The sequence below is a fragment of the Lissotriton vulgaris genome, chromosome 7 (assembly GCF_964263255.1).
Source record: "Lissotriton vulgaris chromosome 7, aLisVul1.2, whole genome shotgun sequence".
In the NCBI taxonomy this organism is placed as follows: domain Eukaryota; kingdom Metazoa; phylum Chordata; class Amphibia; order Caudata; family Salamandridae; genus Lissotriton; species Lissotriton vulgaris.
This window is the reverse complement of record NC_141695.1, coordinates 494899275-494916899: the sequence shown is the minus strand read 5'-3', so window position 1 is coordinate 494916899 and position 17625 is coordinate 494899275.

Here is a 17625-nt window from a genome sequence, read left to right as displayed (position 1 = left end):
TCTCGATCCTACCGAGAGACAAGATGGCGGCTGCACCGGACTGTTTAGAATGTTGTCAGACACCGAAGAGCCAATCAGCTTTCCGTGCGCAAAGTTCCGTAACGCGAAAAGTACGCGAACCGGATCGCTGCCCGGAGCGCTGTTACAGATATATATCTTGATTTAAACGTTAATTTCTCAAAATCCACTGAAGCACATATATTGAGACCTAGCAAAGGCACATCGGGCTAACAGTCCCTACAATTTTGCCAAGTTTTGTGGAAATCCATTCAGCCGTTTGGGCTAAAAGTGAGTCCAACCGCCCTATGGAAATTAACATGGGAAAAACGCGTTTTGGGACCCCCCTTTTTTCTCGGCCCCCACTTGACGACCCCCCCCCAAATTTTCAGGGGCTGCTCAGAAACAAAATGTGCCATTTTCCTGAAAATTTCAGCCAATTCCGTCCACAAACACCAAAGTTATTAGACATAGAATTTTCAGAAGTCCCATAGGGAAAAAATCCTAACTATATATACCTACTGGCGACCGCCAGTAGGTAATATATATATATATATATATATATATATATATATATATATATATACCCAGAATGGTGTGAAAACCTAGGAATTGGTAAGGGTCCCCCAGGAAAGGTATGGCGAACAAAAGCTTCAGGACAGGAATCAGGACAGGACAGACGACCTCTCTATCACCGACACTTGTGTAGCAACCCTCTCTGACACTCTCTTCCTTCTCGAGATTCGTCAGCGATCTTCTAAATTAATTTGCTTTAGATAATTGGCTCAATAGTTTGATTCTTCTTCAGCATCACTCGTCAGTCCAACAGCATCCCGGTCTAGACTTCAGCATCTCTTCTGGAACTTCTAAATAACTAACTAACTAAACTACCTCAATTATACCTTTCTGTATGCTAGTACCAACCATTAATTTTTCAAATGTATGGAAATACTAACTCTGATTGGACAGGCATGGGGAGGTGATCATCACACCATGCTTATTTTCCATTACTTTCTTTCCGCTCTTTGTTTAAAATCCCACCCCTTAAGTTTTATACATCAGTCTGTATTCCCACCCGTGTTCACAATGTAATTGTCACATATTAGAAAAAAAACTGTAGTTCCCAACCATTTCAGTGAATGTATCCACCGGGATATCTTGGACGGTGTTGACATCGCATCTTCTAGCTTGGTTGCACTACGCATGTGCGGTAGAACGTGAGAGAATAGACTGTGGGTCGTGTTTCTAGGCCAATAATAAGCACTATTGAAAAGAGTCAAAAAGACAAATGTTAAAATCAAAAATAAATGGTTTCACTGTATACCACCTATCTCTACTCTAATCCCATTACTTATTATTATTCTCCCCACATTAGCATTAGTAGAATAGCTGGTTTTGTTTTTGAGCAAGCAGGTGGCAAGCATGAGAGTTTCAAGTGGCCATTTTGATAGCTACTGCGCAATTGCAGAAAGTTCCCTCCAAGCAAAAGATACGTCATACTACGTAGATGCAGTAGTCGCATGCGCACTAAAGATTTTTGGTTATCAGCCATTTTAGAATCACACTCGGGTTATTGGTAATAAGACACATAGGCAAGCTTCATTCTAATTCATAAATGTTTGTGTAATGCATGTTATTTCCACAATACAAGTTTAGTACGGGCTTAGTGGTTACAAGAGAAGATTGCTTCCAAGCAAGTCTCTTTTTCACGAGTCCTTGCTCAATCAATCCCCTCTCTGATTGCATTTTAAAGCCATCACAAATTACCCATCCCTCATCAGATGCCAACTTTACCATTTTTCAATTTCTTTCACTTTTCTATTCTTTTTTTCATCTTTGTTCTTTAATTCCTTCATTTGCTCATATAACTTTCCTTTCATTTCTTCCAACTGAATCTCTTCATAATGTCTTTTGTTTCCCTTTTCATTTATTTCATATCTTCTTATTCTCAGTTTATTAGTACAGCACTCACACCATATTATTATTGATAACACTATTATTGCTATACCAACTATAGGAAATACTATTTGTCCTAGGAAACTTCTCCCTATATTGGAATACCAATTCCCTACTGAAGAATGTTTTTTTGTTAGTCTATCCCATATATCATCAACTTCCAGTGGTTTCAATTCTTCTTGCATTTTTGTAATATTCTTAATATATCCTTTAATTTCTGTGCTTTTATCTGGTATGTATGTGCAACAATGTTGCGCCTTCAACATTTTACAGACTCCGACCTCTTTAGCTAATAGTATATCAAGCGCAAGTCAATTTTGCAAAACCATAGACCTAATTGCAACAATTTCAGTAGTAATCATCAAGAAGCCTCCAGCAGTATCAGTCGATAGACGACCAACTACTGTTGACAATTGACAGATTCTATGTGAATTTAGTACGACTCCCACTGGAGGTATCAATGCGCTGAATATGCCACCTATTATTTCTGAAAAACTAGCTCTCCTTCTACGTGTTAGTCCATTAGTATTTTCATTGCCTCCAGTGATTCTTTTTGCAAGGTATATTTTTGAAAAAACTATTCTGAAATAGCAACTCCCATACCACCTGGCAGGCAACTTATAATAAGCTTAATTCTCACACACGTAGTAAACTCCAGGAAATACTGGATCAGTTCCACGTTTTAGTCCCCAACCTCCCAGAATTAGAAAATTATGTTCACATTCACTGGAACCAATACATTCGTTAAAATAATCTGTCTTTAATCTATTATGTCATATTTTTCCTGTCTTTACAATATCTAGGGCCATCGAAGCATGATCTTTGCCAGCTGTATAAATTCCCTCTTTCTCTGCCCATGATGGAATATGATGTTTCTGTTCAGCAGCTTTTCTTCGGAAATCCTGCCTCCTTTTCTCAACTAAATTCAAAAACATTTTCTCTTCTTCACGTAATGAACATGTTAAGTTGTCTTTGTGTTCCTTTTCTATATCTAGTGACTTCATTGGTAGGAAAAATTTGCCCATAAACTGTGCATCTAAACTCGTTTTCACTGGATTCATATTCTTTCGAACAGTAATTTCTGTAAACACTTCATCTATATTAGAATAATACTATTGTAATTTCTCTGTTTTGTAAAATAAGCTTAACAGTACACTACAAGAAATACTATATGTTAAAGGTAAACAGTGATATGTCATTCCTTCAGCTACTAAAGTGGTTACTTTCCTACAAACATAATAATCACTAATCTCCATTGTGTCTACATACTGAAATTATAACTTTGTGAATCCATTTAAAGAGGTATCATTGTCAATTACTGTGTGATGTAAATCTGTCTCATCTGATGCTTCTAATTCTACTATTTCTCCTTTCATGTTAGCTGTCTTTTCATTAATGTTAGTGTCATTCTTTTTATCTGTTATCATAGGATAAGGAACTGCTATCGTTAAAAGTAGCCAAACTAATATTATTAACCCCTTCACTGCTAGGGCTTTTCCCCTCCTGTGCTAAGCCTTTTTTTTGCGATTTGCGGTAGTGCGCGCTTAGGCCCCTGTAACATTTTGACCACATAAGGTATCCACGCCAAATTTGCGTCCTTTTCTTCCAATATCATGTGGATTCTAAAGGTGCCCAGGGTTTGTGGATTCCCTTGGAGGGGTCCCAGAAATTAAGTAAAATATAGTGAAATGTTAGTTTTTTTCAGAAAAATGGGAAAAACGGGCTGCAAATGAAAGCCTCTGGGTTTTTTCCCGCAAATGTTATCAAAAAAGGGTTTGTAGGGCTGAAATTTCAATTTTCTCAGCTTTTAGGGAATGACAGTCTTTTGTCAGAGAACCAACATTTTTCACACAGTTTTGGCATTTTTCTGGGACATAGCCTATTTTTGCTATTTTTAGAGCTTTCAACCTCCTTCCGGTTAATGGTAGAAATGAGTTTGAAATCAATAATGGATCCTAGAAATCTATACGTTTCCGAAAAGTAGACAAAATTCTGAATTCAGAAAGGGGTCATTTGTCTAAATCCATGAAGGTTTCTTTATAGAAACTAACAGTTAAATATTGGAATAATTGAAAATTAGTTGAAAAAAACAGCCTTTTGGCTCAACGTTTTCACCTATAACTTCTTGTAATTTTGACAGCTCTTAGAAAGCAATATACCGTTACATCCGTTTGACGTTCCTGGTTGTGGGGATATATAGGACTTGTAGTTTCACCAAGAACCCGACGAACCCAGAGCCAAAAACTGAGCAGCAACTTGCAATGGTATTTTATTATTTACTGGGTATAGAGCACTTATTCTGGGGAAATGTATACATGGAGAAATCAGTATGAAAAACACCTTTGTATTTCTGAATTGGGTACAAATTATAGAGTTTAGAAACAGTATATATTTGCACATTTTCAAAATTGGGAATACTCATACTAGCATGAGAATTATTGGTCATTTTTCAAAAAGATTTTTTTTTACACAATGTCTTTCATTGGGAAGGGAGAAATGCATGAAAACTCAATAGGTAATAACAGTTGATTTACAAATCTGAATTACCCTAACTCTCCCAATAAAAATGGTACCTCACTTGTGTGGGTCGGCCTTGTGCCTGCTACAGGAAGCGGCGCAAAATGCAACGTGGTCACACCTCAATTTTGAAGTAAAAAATGGACCCTTTTATGGCAAAGTGCCTAGCTGTAGTTTTTGCACCCTAGCTCTGCCGGCACCTAGGGAAACCTAGCAAACCTATACATTTCTGAAAACAACACACCCAGGGGAATTCAGGATGGGGTGACTCGACTGCCTCCCACCAGGTTCTGTTACCCAGAATCCCTTGCAAAGCAAAAAATTGCCAAAAAAATGCATTTTCCTCACATTTCTGTGGTAGAAAGTTCTGGAATCTGCGTGGATCAACAAATTTCTACTCACCCAGCATTCCCCCAGGTCTCCCGAAAAAAATGGTACCTCACTTGCCTGGGTCTGCCTAGTGCCTACGACAGGAAACAGCACAAAACGCAACGTGGTCGCACCTCAATTTTGCAGTGAAAACGTGCCTTTTTTTGGCAAAGAGCTTACCTTTCGTTTTTGAACCCTAGCTCTGCCGGCACCTAAGGAAACCTAGCAAACCTATACATTTTTTAAAACTACACACTCAGGGAAATTCAGGATGGGGTGACTTGACTGCCTCCCACCAGGTTCTAATACCCAGAATCCCTTGCAAATCTAAAAAATTGACAAAAAACGCATTTTCCTCACATTTCTGTGGTGGAAAGTTCTGGAATCTGCGTGGATCAACAAATTTCCACCCACCCAGCGTTCCCCAGGTCACCCAAAAAAATGGTACCTCACTTGCCTGGGTCTGCCTAGTGCCTGTGACAGGAAACAACGCAAAGCGCAACGTGGTTGCACCGCAATTTCCCAGTGAAAATGTGCCCTTTTTTGGCAAAGAGCCTAACTTTCGTTTTTGAACCCTAGCTCTGCTGGCACCTAGGGAAACCTAGCAAAGTCCATACATTTTTGAAAGTTAGACACCCTGGGGAATTCAGGATGGGGTGACTCGACTGCCTCCCACCAGGTTCTGTTAGCCAGAATCCCTTGCAAAGCTAAAAAATTGACAAAAAAAACGCATTTTCCTCACATTTCTGTGGTGGAAAGTTCTGGAATCTGTGTGGATCAACAAATTTCCACCCACCCAGCGTTCCCCCAGGTCTCCCAAAAACAATGGTACCTCACTTGCCTGGGTCTGCCTAGTAGCTGCGACAGGAAACAGCGTGAAACGCAACGTGGTCGCACTGCAATTTTGCATTGAAAATGTGCCCTTTTTTGGCAAAGAGCCTACCTTTTGTTTTTCAACCCTAGCTCTGCCGGCACTTAGGGAAACCTAGCAAACCTATACTTTTTTGATATGGCCGGGATGCCTGTCACCCCCTCCCAACACAATCCCCAAGGATGGGAAGACGGACGCAGTTCTGAACTTTTGGAAGGCGGGAGGGAGTCACCCTCCCGGCCGTATTTATTAAAATATGAAACAAAATTAAAACATTAAATAAAAGTTTCATATCATGTACAATTTTCATTTATTACATTTCGATGAAGACATGTTCATTGGCTAACCTTAACAAATCTCTAATGCAAAGGTTTCCTAGCCGAGTCTAACATCCTGCAAATGCATACATTCTAAATTAAAATTGTACATCCTAGCATTAAGGTGGCCAATGGCCGCCTCCCCCTGGGCGCTCCCATCCATAATGGGTGGCGCCCCCCTCTAGGGACCTTGAAATTACTGCTCAGCGATCATGACCTTACCGCCCGACCAAAAAATAAATACGACATTTGTTTACCTACTAAGGGAGAAAATATCATCCTGTCTACTTGTATCAATTGTTTACACCTCAGGAAAACAGTACCTGCAAACAGACATTACATCCTTAAACTAGACATTCATTTTCTTCTATACGGAGGGAAAGAAGATGTTATCAGAGCTAAAACTTTATTGCAAAACTAACATTGCCATAAGGGGCTGGTGGGTGGGTCAAAATTGCTCCTTGTTCCGTCGAGGGCTCACGTGCAACGAGTGGGTGCAGCTTCCAAGCACAGGAACAAGAGGACGCTTCTTAGGATTCCCGCTCTCTTTATTCTTCTTCGGGAGGGCGTGTACCCTCCGCCGGTACGCCCCTGGGCGTGGCCATCGGTGTAGGTGTCTAGGACAACCCCTCTTGGGCGGGAAAAGGCGCGCCCCGGCTACGCCGCTTCGGGCATACCAGCCAAGACACCCCCCCCCCCGCCCAAAATGGTTTCCCGGGAGGATCGGGGCACCCAACCATACGTTCGGGGGGACCGAGTGGTCGCCCCTTTCCATATGGCCGGGATGCCTGTCACTCCCTCCCAACACAATCCCCAAGGATGGGAAGACGGACGCAGTTCTGAACTTTTGGAAGGCGGGAGGGAGTCACCCTCCCGGCCGTATTTATTAAAATATGAAACAAAATTAAAACATTAAATAAAAGTTTCATATCATGTACAATTTTCATTTATTACATTTCGATGAAGACATTTTCATTGGCTAACCTTAACAAATCTCTAATACAAAGGTTTCCTAGCCGAGTCTAACATCCTGCAAATGCAGACATTCTAAATTAAAATTGTACATCCTAGCATTAAGGGCCAACGGCAAGGTCACAACCGGTGTCAGATCCCTACTACCAAAACTCTCGCCCTCACGGTGTGAGTGGCGGCAGCGCAGAGGACTGTACCCTCCGTGCCAACTCCAATTTCCCTTGTCTTGTTGGGGGCCCCCATTTCAGCTCGACGCCATCTTAAAGGTCGTCCGAGCACCCGTGTGAGGTATCTGTAGGAAGGACAGCGTGGACTCCCCCCCACCCCACACTCTCTCTCACATCCGCCGTCGCGGATATCCGGGCCCCGGGAAATTCGTAGGAGGGGCATATAGCCGCCTCCTCCCCTGGAAGGGGCCTATGGCCATCTCCCCCTAGGCGACCCATCCTTAGTGGGTGCCGCCTCCCAGTGGGAGGGGCCAATGGCCGCCTCCCCCCGGGCGCTCCCATCCATAGTGGGTGGCGCCCCCCTCTAGGGACCTTGAAATTACTGCTCACCGATCATGACCTTACCGCCACAGGCCGGATAGTTGACCGGCTATCCGGCCCCCCCACAACTCCTCCTAAAGGTCATGCTTCCTCAAACCCCTTAGCCATGCTATGAAGTCTCCTATGAGTAGGACATTCCCCTCCCAGGATAGGTGAACCCCATCATTGAGATACATGTGATCGCCCCGAATACACCCATGCGGAATGCTATGCAACTGCGCAGAGCGAAACAATCTACCACTTTTGTTGTTAACCTTCTTCACCGAATGGTTCAGAGCTGACACTGAAAGGCCCCCCCACCAAACCCGTCTGGGAATCATGTGGGACCAGGCAATCGTGCACCCCGGGATTCTTTTTGCCAACCAGCTAACAGCAGACAAAACTCGCTTGAGTAATACTCGCCTACCAAGTGTCACCAAGTCATTGCCCCCCAGGTGTACTATGATTACAGATGGCGGTGACCTCTGCCGCCCTAAGAGACCCTCAACAAAAGATTCAAACTGGTCAATACAGACCCCGCCCCTTCCGTGGAAGGCCACTCTGTACCCGTATTCCCCAGCTGCGTGAGTCACGTCACCTGCTTTGAATACGTCCCCGGCCCGCCTCACGTATGAGTGGCCCACGACCCACACCACTCTCTCCTCAGCAGGCGATCCATGACCGCTGATCCCCTGGTGCTGGGTCGACTGCAAATTCCACCCCGCATGATATGCTCGCGAAACTGTAAATCAAACAGAAGACAAGAAGCGTGAGTGCATGTAACTTGACTTCACAACATGTGCAATCGCACATACCTTTTAAAAAATTCGAGGACCATCGTCCTAACTGTTTCACCTCTTCCGCACTCTGACCCCTGGCTGTAGCCTCAGTAGCAGCCCCTATCCTAAAGGAGTGGGTCCCAAAATCGGGCGGGTCCATGCCCGCCGCCGCGATTGTCAGTGCTAGCACCCTCCGGAACTGAAACCTCGTCAGTGGGGTGGCATCGATGTGCCTCAGCAAACTCCTCCCCCATGTATCTGCCCTCAGTGCCAAGTATTCCTCGATGCACCTTATCGGGCACGTGGGGGACCCTCGCATGCGCTGGACAACAACACTGTTTACCATAGCTCCCTGGTCAGTTTTGGACCTAGCTATCGTGACTACCATCGAATCACCCCTAATTAGGATGTGATCCCTGCACAAGCCTCCCTCCACATCTTTCTTATTCCTTGCGACCAGTTCGCTCACCCGCATAGCCCCATGGAACGCTAATGCGAAAGCTGCCCGGAACAGAACTGCTTCGAATTGGGAGGAGCATGTTGTGACTAGTTTCGCCATGAGTAGGGACAACCTTTCTAAGCCAATCGGGCGCCTCTCGTCTTGCTTACGACCCTCGAGGCGCTGCCAGCCACGAAGTGCTTTCTTCACAAAAAAGGAACCCGTTGGGTCTTTTATGCCATGCACCTGCGCCATGAATGAAATTGCCGCCCTATGCCTATTGGCCTTTGGCGCTGATCGGCCTTCCCTGTGCAGTGCTACCAGGAACCCTAGAAAGGAATCCTCCTGACCCCAGTTCTGATTCCCCGTCGGACCCAAAAATGCACAATAGGAACAAAACGCTCCTTCGTATGCCTTCCTCGTCCTGGGGGCTAAGCTTGCTGCCACGAGGTCTTGTAATCCGGGGCACCGGTTAGCCAGAGTGCTTCAGGGAATGGTGCCGCCGCTAGGTCCGCTGTAGGTAGATAACCCCTGAACGCCTGCATATGTGAACGAGAGAGTGCATCGGCCGCATGATTCAGTACACCCGGCACATGTTTCGCCCTGAACTGTACATTCAGTCTCATGCAAAGCAGCACAACTTCCTTCAACAATCTCAAGATCCATTTGCAGCGTGCTGCCTGATTGTTAATGCATTCGACAACAGTCATATTGTCAGACCAAAATACCACAGAGCGGTCTCTGAACTCATCCGGCCATGCCATCAGAGCACAAAAATAGGGAATAGCTCGAGGAACCCTATGTTACCTGTGAGACCGCTGGCGTGCCACCACGTCGGCCATGTTTGCGCCGACCATCGATTACCAAAGATGGCGCCGAATCCCACGCTCCCCGCCGAGTCAGTCCACAAACCCAGCTCGTCCGAAGACGCCGGCGGCTTGTTCCACACTACTCGACCGTTGAAGTCCGCCAGAAATGCCGACCAGATGCGCATATCCTGGCGAACCTCTGCAGACAGTCTCGTGCGGTGGTGTCCTTCCTTGAGACCAACCATAGCTTGTGCAATAGAGCGTGAAAAAGGGCGGGCCATTGGTATCACTCTCAAGGCAAAGTTAAGCTGACACACTGCCTGCTGTAACTGGTGCAGGGTAACCTTCTCTTTACTAAGGCACAGTTCCAGGGAAGCCCTAAATTTAGCTACCTTTCCCACTGGCAAACGGAAACATCCCTCCACAGAATCGAGCTCAATTCCCAGAAACTTGAGTGAAGTAGATGGTTCGACCGTCTTACCTGGTGCCAATGGCACTCCAAACTCCCCCATGAGGGTGCAAAAGTCCTGTAGCGCCTGCGCACATTCCGTGTCGCCGGCTGCTCCCAAGAACAGAAAGTCATCTAGGTAATGCATAACATGCCTATGCCCTGTGGCCTCGGTGAATGCCCACTCTAAAAAACAGCTGAATGTTTCAAATAGGCACAGGAAATGGAGCAACCCATTGGCATGCATTTATCCATGTAATAACGTCCTTGGAACGCAAAACCTAGCAAACGCTGATCCTGTGGGTGTACCGGGAGCAACCGGAACGCTGATTCGATATCTGATTTCGCCATCAGTGCCCCGGGGCCCAGGCGATTTAACATGATGACGGCATCATCGAATGATGCGTACCGCACCGAACAGACTTCTGGGTCAATAGCATCGTTTACTGAGAAACCCTTTGGAGCAGACAGATTATGGATCAGCCTAAATTCCCCCGGGTCTTTTTTAGGGACCACCCCTAAAGGGGAACAGATGAAATTTGCCACTGGCGGGTGCTGAAATGGGCCAGCAATTCGGCCTAGGGTCACCTCTTTAGCGATTTTCCTCTCCACCACACCTGGGTTATGTTGTGCCGAAAGCTGGTTTTTACAAAAAGGTTCCCCACGAAAATCCCCCGCCGGGATGTGGAAGCCATATAAGAATGCCTTCCTCAACACCCCAGCAGAGACATAATCAGGGAATTTTTTAACCAGGGAGTCATAGCCATGAGATCAACGGGAGTGGGCAGTTGTACACAACGGTCCCCCTCAGTCCTGTTTGGACCCTCCTCTACCTCCCGACCCGCTATTTTTTGACCTGCATGAACTCTCCGGGTGCGAGGAATTCCCACAACCCGCACACGCATGTTTGAACTTACATGCCCCTTGCGGTCTGGTACAGTTGCCTCTATTGAAGCCCCCATTAAAGAAATGGGGTAACCCAAAAAGTACTGGACCTGGGTATTATATTGATATAAACAAACAATGGTCCAGGACCTATATATTTTTGAATGAACAATGAATCAGAACTTATCCAATTAAAGAGCATGTATTATTTAAAGCAGCCCTGCTCAATTAATGATAAACATAAAAGACGGCAACAGCAACAATGTCCAAATATATGCAATATTTTAATCTATTGTCATATTCAAAATTTGAAACACAGTTCACAATTTATACACATTGCCCCGTGTAGAGCGTGCAGTATAGCAAAGGGTGTCAAAGAGCGTGAAAGTGATGAAGATGAAAAGAAAAGGAATCACACAAAATTTATAAATAAAACAGTTTCGATAATTTCAAACACAACACCAGCCAATGAATGCCGGAACAGACCAACCTGACCACTTCAAATAGTCCAAAGGGACTCCCTAATATTATTCTCAGACATAGAATGTAATAAATGTCTGCACTATATCACAAAGAGAGAGATATAGGTAGTGGTCCAGGTATTAGATAAGTGTCGACGTTTCGACTCGTCTTGCGGCCTTGCGGTCGATTGTGCCTGGGCCATGCGAGTCTTCTTCAGGACATATTAGACGGGGCAACACAGGGATCTTTTTGGTGACCCTGTAAAAGATATAATGGACCGTAAAAATTGGGGCTGTTGCCTAATCACTGAACCAAGGACAAAAGTCCGAACGTGCTTACCCTTCTCGGGGAGTAGTGGTCGTGATTCCCACTCCAACTAGGCTCAGTCCATGTAATCCAAAGAGTCCTATTCTACAAACTGATAAATTGAACAGGTTTTTGAAAAAGCAATGGGGAACCTATGTAATAAATATATATATATGGTCCCATAGTCATGGCTTCAAAAACATTCACGTCAGAGTAAAACATAAAGGTTACCTCTTCAATAATTTGGGTTTCTTATCATTGGTAGATATGTACTTGCGGATAGATGTCTTGTCAACAGGAAGCTGTAACAAATTTATAACAGTACTTGTAAAGGATTGGACTAAGTGGACAAGAACTGTAAATTACCGCTGTTTATACGGGGCTCACCGTTTGTCAAAATCCAGAGCCCAATCTTGAGTTTATATTATTTCACTATACGATTTTCTAGGGCAAATCCTCACGCTGTAAAACATAAGAGAAGAAGAACCAATTGGTGTGGTATCTCCCAATGATTTATCCTTCCAAGTGTATAAAATAATTCAAAGAATTCATTACCTTGATCCATGAATTCTGTTGCATTAGCTATATCCCAAATCAAAGATGGTCGAATGCCAGTAGTTAATGAACTTTTAGGCGGCTGAAACGACATAAAACCCTATCATGAGCACCTGCTTTTGTCAAACAGGGGAGGCGTATGACTAGCAGGGGGTCTGGAGCCTCACAGGACGCTTACCGTTTTCATAACGGGATTCCATGTCTTAACACGCGTCTCCAAGTCTTAACACGCGTCTCCAAGGATACTGAGGCAACTGCTCTCAGGGGAGACGCCGTCAACAAATTTCCACCCACCCAGCGTTCCCCCAGGTCTCCCAGAAAAAATGGAACCTCACTTGCCTGGGTCTGCCTAGTACCTGCAACAGGAAACAGCGCAAAACGCAACGTGGTCGCACCGCAATTTCGCAGTGAAAATGTGCCCTTTTTATTGCAACCAGCCTACCTTTCGTTTTTTGAACCCTAGCTCTGACGGCACGTAGGGAAACCTAGCAAACGTATACATTTTTGAAAACTAAACACCCAGGGGAATTCAGGATGGGGTACTCGACTGCCTACCCCCAGGTTCTCTTACCCAGAATCCCTTGCAAAGCTAACAAATTGACCAAAAAAAAGCATTTTCTTCACATTTCTGTGGCGGAAAGTTCTGGAATCCGCGTGGATCAACAAATTTCCACCCACCCATCGTTCCCCCAGGTCTCCCAAAAAAAACTGGTAGCTCACTTGCCTGGGTCTGACTAGTGCCTGCGACAGGAAACAGCGCAAAATGCAACGTGGTTGCACTTCAATTTTGCAGTGAAATTGAGCCCTTTTTTGGCAAACAGCCTACCTTTTGTTTTTGAACCCTAGCTCTGCCGGCACCTAGGGAAACCTAGCAGACCTACACATTTTTTTAAAGTAGACACCCAGGGGAATTCAGGATAAGGTGACTCGTCTGCCTCCCACCAGGTTCTGTTACCCAGAATTCCTTGCAAATCTAAAAAATTGTGAAAAAAAGCATTTTCCTCATATTTCTGTGGTGGAAAGTTCTGGAATGTGCGTGGATCAACAAATTTCCACCCACCCAGCGTTCCCCCAGGTCTCCCAAAAAAAATGGTACCTCACTTGCCTGGGTCTGTCTAGGGCCTGCGACAGCAGGAAACAGCGCAAAACGCAACGTGGTTGCACCGCAATTTCGCAGTGAAATGTTCCTTTTTTGGCAGAGAGCCTACCTTTCGTTTTTGAACCCTAGCTCTGCCGGCATCTATGGAAACCTAGGAAACCAATATATTTTTGAAAAGTAGACACCCAGGGAAATTCAGGATGGGGTGACTTGACTGCCTACCATCAGGTTCTGTTACCCAGTATCCCTTGCAAAGCTAAGAAATTGACAAACAAAACACATTTTCCAGATTTTTCTGTGGTGGAAAATTCTGGAATCTGCATGGATCAACACATTTCCACCCACCCAGCGTTACCCCAGGTCTCCTGAACAAAACTGGTACCTCACTTGCCTGGGTCTGCCTAGTGTCTGTGACAGGAAACAGCGCAAAACGCAACGTGGTTGCACCGCAATTTCCCAGTAAAAATATGCCCTTTTTTGGCAAAGAGCCTACCTTTCGTTTTTGAACCCTAGCTCTGCCGGCACCTAGGGAAACCTAGCAAACCTATACATTTTTAAAAAGGTAGACACCCTGGGGAATTCAGGATGGGGTGACTCGACTGCCTACCACCAGGTTCTGTTACCCAGAATCCCTTGCAAAGCTATGAAATTGACAAAAAATGCATTTTCCTCACATTTCTGTGGTGAAAAGTTCTGGAATCTGCGTGGATCAACAAATTTCCACCCACCCAGCGTTCCCCTAGGTCTCCCAAAAGAAATGGTACCTCACTTGCCTGGGTCAGCCTAGTGTCTGCAACAGGAAACAGCGGAAAACGCAACGTGGTAGCACCGCAATTTTGCATTGAAAATGTGCCCTTTTTTGGCAAAGAGCCTACCTTTCGTTTTTAAACCCTAGCTCTGCCGGCACCTAGGGTAACCTAGCAAACCTATACATTTTTGAAAACTAGACACCCAGGGGAATTCAGGATGGGGTGACTCGACTGCCTAGCACCAGGTTCTGTTACCCAGAATCCCTTGCAAAGCTAAGAAATTGACAAACAAAATGCATTTTCCTCACATTTCTGTGGTGGAAAGTTCTGGAATCTGCGTGGATCAACAAATTTACAGAGTGAAAATTGCCAGCGCACTCCAGGTTTTATACTCAAATACTCTAAAGCTAAACTGTTTTTGACGATTATGTGTGCTGTTTGGTCTAAGGCAGCCAGCCTATTGAATGAGCAACATCTGGTGGACTCTCCACTAGTATACCAAACACACTACTATTGTAAAGTATGTTAAATAATAGGCACTGTAAACCTTGCTTAAGTCAGGGTATCAAAAAATCAATTGAGTATTGAAGAAGAATTAACCAATGTACACTTTATATTCAAGATTGTCAATTCATTTTATATGTGCATGTACTTGAATATATACAACAGACATTAGAACAAATACCATATTAATTCATTCAAAAGTAACTGAAAGAGGAACAATTCTCATGAAGCTAGTTGACACTGTCACAATTAAACAGAACAGCCCAATGCATTTCGGGAAGACTCCCTTCTTCAGGGGAACTGCAGGAAAAAGATAGGGTAAATACATTTCAGTGACAATTAATGTAACATATAATAAATGCAGTTATAGACAAAGATGCATTTTTTGGGGGATTTGCTCAAAGAACAGTACAGGATGGAATTGACAATGAGGAATTCATCATAAAATACCATGATGGACTTATAAATAGGTCAAACTGAAACACCATGTGTGACAGCTAACAAGAAAAAACTTGTGATAGAGACCTCCACCAAAGAAAAAACCTGGTTGTGAAAATGTGATACGAAAAAAGAAAAACTCAGAGTGTGAATACCATTAACTTACTGTCTGTACTTACATCTGAAAGTGTCTGAGAATTAGCTTGGACGAAACCGTCCTGGATAATGTCTGTATGTACGTAAATCTTGTGCAACCTACACGAGAACAAATACCTATAATTAGGAGAACAACTCCCTTGTTGATATATTAGCCATTGCTTACTCAAAGATATGAGCTGATAAAAAATCATGCTTGACTGTTATTATAGACACTATATTAGTGAACTGCCTGCTGTTGTAAGGTTCGTGATAATTGTAAAGAATCATGACTGTGATCCTGTGCTAACTGAATATTAAAGTAATTGCTTCACTTTTCCGCATTCCATAGAACTAACGAATATAAACCATGTGTCACATCTTACAGGAGTAACTTAGACAACCTCCAATCCATGAACTCACCGAGTTGCTGGGCAAGAAGCAGCTACTGCGGTATACTTTTTATTCTGAGCAATGAAAACAACTCTAAAAGAAGGAAAATGTAATACTGTTGTAAATGCTGAGAGCGTTTAAGAATACAAAGCTGCAGAAATGAATATGAATGGTAACAAGATGATCGGCACTCACCAAAACATATTAGAAAACATGTCCATATTAGATTATTTGCTCGATCTTCACGGACTGCCCCCTGTAAAAAAGACCCGCAGTAAATACCTTAACTATTGTTATGTGGAACGCTGATGCCACAAAGCTCCCTGCGGGAGCTACACTCACCGCTGTTGCGTCGTCTGCTCCCTGATCAACTCGGAACGAGAAGCGAAAATGCTCGTGGAAGACGCGAGCCTGTTTAAAAAAACGGCGCGGGCGGCCGATACTGAAGTGAACAAATTTACACCCACCCAGCGTTCCCCCATGTCTCCCGAAAAAAATGGTACCTCACTTGCCTGGGTCTGCCTAGTGCCTGCAACAGGAAACAGCGCAAAACGCAACATGGTCGCACCGCCATTTCGCAGTGAAAACGTGCCCTTTTTTGGCAAAGAGCCTACCTTTGGTTTTTTGAACCCTAGCTCTGCCGGAACCTAGGGAAACCTAGCGAATGTATACATTTTTGAAAACTACACACCCAGGGGAATTCAGGATAGGGTGACTCGAATGCCTACCACCAGGTTCTGTTACCCAGAATCCCTTGCAAAGCTAAGAAATTGACAAAAAAACTGCATTTTCCTCACATTTCCGTGGTGGAAAGTTCTGGAATCTGCGTGGATCAACAAATTTCCACCCACCCAGCGTTTCCCCAGGTCTCCCAAAAAAATGGTACTGCACGTGCCTGGGTCTGACTAGTGCCTGCAACAGGAAACAGCGCAAAATGCAACGTGATTGCACCTCATTTTCGCAGTGAAATTGTGCCCTTTTTTGGTAAAGAGCCTACCTTTTGTTTTTGTACCCTAGCTCTGCCGGCACCTAGGGAAACCTAGCAAACCTATACATTTTTGAAAAGTAGACATCAAGGGGAATTTAGGATGGGGTGACTCGACTGCCTCCCACCAGGTTCTGTTACCCAGAATCCCTTGCAAATCCAAAAGATTGACAAAAAAACACATTTTCCTCACATTTCTGTGGTGGAAAGTTCTGGAATCTGCGTGGATCAACAAATTTCCACCCACCCAGCGTTTCCCCAGGTCTCCCAAAAAAAATGGTACCTCACTTGCCTGGGTCTGCCTAGTACCTGCAACAGGAAACAGCGCAAAACGCAACGTGGTCGCACTGCAATTTCGCAGTGAAAAGTGCCCTTTTTTGGCAAAGAGCCTACCTTTCGTTTTTAAACCCTACCTCTGCCGGCACCTAGGGTAACCTAGCAAACCTATACATTTTTGAAAACTAGACACACAGGGAAATTCAGAATGGGGTGACTCGACTGCCTACCACCAGGTTCTGTTACCCAGAATCCCTTGCAAAGCTAAGAAATTGACAAACAAAATGCATTTTCCTCACATTTCTGTGGTGGAAAGTTCTGGAATCTGCGTGGATCAACAAATTTTCACCCACCGAGCGTTCCCCCAGGTCTCCCCAAAAAAATGGTACCTCACTTGCCTGGGTCTGACTAGTGCCTGCGACAGGAAACAGCGCAAAACGCAACGTGATTGCACCTCAATTTCGCAGTGAAATAGTGCCCTTTTTTGGCAAAGAGCCTACCTTTTGTTTTGAACCCTAGCTCTGCCGGCACCTAGGGAAACCTAGCAAACCTATACATTTTTGAAAAGTAGACACCCAGGGAAATTCAGTATGAGGTGACTCTTCTGCCTCCCACCAGGTTCTGTTACCCAGAATTCATTGCAAAACTAAAAAATTGTGAAAAAATATGCATTTTCCTCACATTTCTGTGGTGGAAAGTTCTGGAATGTGCGTGGAACAACACATTTCCACCCACCCAGCGTTCTCCCCGGTCTCCCGAAAAAAATGGTAGCTCACTTGCCTGGGCCTGCCTAGTGCCTGCAACAGGAAACAGTGCAAAACGCAACGTGGTTGCACC